A 4065-nucleotide genomic window follows, 5' to 3' on the forward strand; every position below is an offset into this window, starting at 1 on the left:
GCCACTTGCACATTGGGTTCTGGACATGGGCACCAGTGATACCAGTGACACCAGTGACACCTGTGACCCAGAAAGGAAGAAGAGGTAAAGATAATGGATTGATGGATGGATGGATGATGAATGAATGATGGATGAATGATAGATGGATGATGATGGATGGATGGATGGATGGTTGGATGGATGGATGAATGATAAATGATGGTTGATGGATGAATGATTGATGATGAATGATGTTGGATGAATGATGGATGTATAGTTGATGGATGAATGAAGGGATTGATGGATGTTGGATGATGGATGGATGTATACAGTAATTGATGGATCGATGATGGATAGATGGATGGATGATGATGATGGATGGATGGCTGAATGATGGATGTATATGGATGATGGATGAATGATAGATGGATGATAGCTGGATGATGGATGAATGATAGATGGGTGATGGATAATTGATGGATGGATGAATGATGGATGTATGATGGATGAACAATGGATGGATGGAACTAATTCTAAATGCATTAAAATCTCTTCAGTTCCTTCAAAAACAATTTATTTTTTAATTTTCAGCAAACTGCCTCTGAGTCTTCTTAATCTCCTTTTAGCTTTTAGCCACCTTTTAGCTACTTTGAATGGGCTTTTTGTTACATCGGCTCTAGCTTTCAGCTAGCCTGTTGCTACTTTTAGCAAAAGTTTTAGCATCGTATTACTTTTAGTTTTTAGTTAACGTTTGCTAGTTACCCTTTTGCTATTTCATGCTTTTAACTAGTATTTTACTACTTTTAGCTACTTTTTAAATGTTTTAGAGATTTGGTTAGCATATAGCTACTTTAGCTAGCATCTTATTACTTCTAGCTTTTAGTTAACCTTTTGTTACTTTTAGCAAGCACTTTGCTATTTTGAGTTTTAAGCTGCTACTTTTGGCTAGCCTTTTCCTATTTTTACATAGCTTTTCACTACATTAGCTTTATGCTAAAATTTAGCTTCTTTAGCTCATAGATAGCTTTTTGCTTTATTTAGACAGCATTTGTTTTTTGTTTTGCCTTTTATCATATTCACTTCATACTACTATTGCGCTGTGGGTTTTTGCTACATTTAGCGTTTTCTTTCTTCTTATTATCTAACGTCTCTTACTTCAAACTTTTAGCTTACCGTTTATTATTTCAGCTATCCTTTTGCTTTGTATATTTTCCTAGTTTAATCTGTTAATAGCCTTTGCAACTTTTAGCTAAATTGTTTTTACATTTAGCTTTTAGCTACTGTTCTGTATCTTTTAGCTTTAACAACAGGTAATGTCAGCAGTCATTCAGACCTCAGCCTTTATGCTGGATTTTCACATTAAAATGTGCTTCCTGTTTTATTTTCTTATCTATTCTATCTATGTTGGTTTCAGGTAGAATTGTGAAGAAATCTTCAAAGAGCTGACAAGTTAACAAAAACATGCCGAAGAACGATTCAGACAAAGAAAGAGACGCTCGGCTGGCTCAGGCGGCGATAAGAATCAAGGTATAAGCTGCAGGTGTGGAGGGCAGCAGGTGAAGAAGAAACCTGTCGGCTTCTCTCAAAGTTACAAACACTGGGAGGAGGCTTTTATTTTTTAATTTAACGCAATCAGCTGTTTATTTTAATTATATATATATATATATATATATATATCACTATTAGCTGTTTGGGCTTCACTTTTATGACTGAAGTTTTATTATTCTCTGTCAGCGTACAACCGCTGCAGCAACCATTTGACATCATTACCCAGAATGCATTGCTACTTTAAACTTATAGCTAGCCTTTTGCTATATTCAGTTTTTAGTTGGGCTTTAACTACTTCTGGGTTTTAGAGACCCTGTTGGTAATTTTAGCTTTTAGATAATCTACGCTTTGCTTCAGTTAGCCCATTGTTACTTTTAGCTTTTAGCTAGCCTTTTGCTACTTTTAACTACTGGTAACCTTTTGTTACTTTTAGATTGTGCTACATTCAGAGAGGTTCATTTTGTAATCTTATTTATGTCTTTTTTTTAACCAGCTTGTAGTTTGTAATTAAGACATATTTATCTTTTATCTAGGCTTTTGCTACATTTAGCTAATGTTCTGCATTTTTTTCCTAGCCATTTGCTAACTTGTAGCTACTATTCTGCTACTTTAGGCTTTTATAGCCACTTACTACTTTTAGCTTACAACCAGCCTTTTGCTACCTTTACATTATAGCTAACATTTAGCTTGAACTTTTACCTAGTGTTCTCTACTTTTAGGTTTTAGTAAACCTTAAACTGCTTTAGCTTCAAAGTAGCCATTTGCTGGTTTTAGCTTTTTTTGCATGTTGCTACCTTTAGCTATTTATTAGTTTTTGGCTCAGTTCAACAGCTGAATTTCATCATCTTCAGCTGGTTTCAGAAAAGACTTTCAGCTTTTTTATTCACTTCCACAGAAACGCTCATTTCTCTATTTAATTTAATTTTTTGCCCATTTTTATAAAAACTTTAGAAGCCGCTGCACTCCAGCACATAAACAACAACAATTTTTTTTCACAGCTTCAACGTGATCAACAGCCCCTCAAATGAAAACATGACATTAATTTAAGAAGCTCTTGTTAATAATTGTTATAGAACTGCATGTTTGTTGACGTGCGTGTGTATTTTTGAGCGTGCGCAGCTGGAGCAACAATGGAGTGTTTGTCCAGCTGAGCAGCAGCAGGACATCAGCCTCTGTTATTAAAGCCTCCGTCTGAGTCCCCAGGAATTAGACCAGACCGCTCCATACGCCCTCGGCTTCAATCGTCAGCTGTGGTAAATGATCAGTGTACCGGATAATTCCACGTGTCGCACACGGTGTAATAAGCCCGAACCCAAAACAGCGTTTGTCAACCGGCGGCCTATCGGCCTTCAGCTCGTAAAACAAGACGAACGTGACGAGAACCGTTCGTTCTTTGGCGGAACGTGGCACATTGAGGCAATTAAAACAGCGATTCTGTTCAAAGTGATGAAAAGCAAGAGCAGAATAATTTTCTGGTTACTCATGCGGTCGTATAAACCCGGCACGTGGGTCGTGTTAGCGGTAAAAGGAACACCTGCAGGCCTTCATGTCGACTCCTTGCTCTCTTGCGTAACACCGACAGATACTTCTGTAAACCCGAGTTTTATTTCTCTGCGGACGGAGAATGTTTTCAGGAATGTGGTGCTAACTCAGCGTTTAGTCCCACGAAACGCTGCAGGGCCCGAGAGGAAGCAGCTGCTGAGAGACGAACACTGGAAGGAAGGACGAGCCAACATGAGCTTACCTTCCCTCCGGGACTGAAATACCAACAACAGCAGAGATTTACGAGCCTCTCGTCGTTCCTTCTGCTAAATAAAACAACTGAAATGGACATGAAGACATTTTTAGGTTTAATAAAACCCAAGTGGCCTTATGGGATCTGATGGTGCTGCTTGCATATCGCCCGCCACAGTTTGCCTTATGGCGATGTTTGTTGAGAAATGTCTGTTATGTGATCTGTTAGTATTTGTTCAGGTACTCTCAGCTACTACCACTCGGCCCAGAGGTACACGAGATATTTTGCTAACGCGTCGTCCACCCTTCAGCGTAGGACCAGCTCCAGATTAAGAATGAAGACTTGGCAGAACGTCCTCGGAATCCTCCGATGAGGGAAAATAAAACGTTTTGTTTACAGCAACAATCACCTTTTATAAACAAACAAACAACAACAATTACGTTCTCAAACAAACAAAGTCGCTGAGGGAAGAAAACGGTTCATTTCTGGGTGACAAAACCCAAAAATACGCCAAACTGATCTCTGCCACCTCGTTAGCAACAACAGCCGCACCATGCTAAGCTAATGATGAGCTGCAGCTCAGTGTGTGTGTGTGTGTGTGTGTGTGTACAGTATATGTGTATTTAATTTTCCATGCAGTCACGGTTCTAAAGTCTGGGACTTAAACGGGTCTGGACCTGCTTTCTTCATTCCCAAACCAGCCTCATGGGCCCACAGTAATCCCTTGAGGGGGGGCGGGGCTTTGAAGATGCACTGATGGTAAAATTAAAACCTGAGGATGGCACGAACCTTTCAGGCATGGC

This window comes from Nematolebias whitei, chromosome 6, assembly GCF_014905685.2.
Source record: "Nematolebias whitei isolate Nwh7 chromosome 6, NemWhi1, whole genome shotgun sequence".
In the NCBI taxonomy this organism is placed as follows: domain Eukaryota; kingdom Metazoa; phylum Chordata; class Actinopteri; order Cyprinodontiformes; family Rivulidae; genus Nematolebias; species Nematolebias whitei.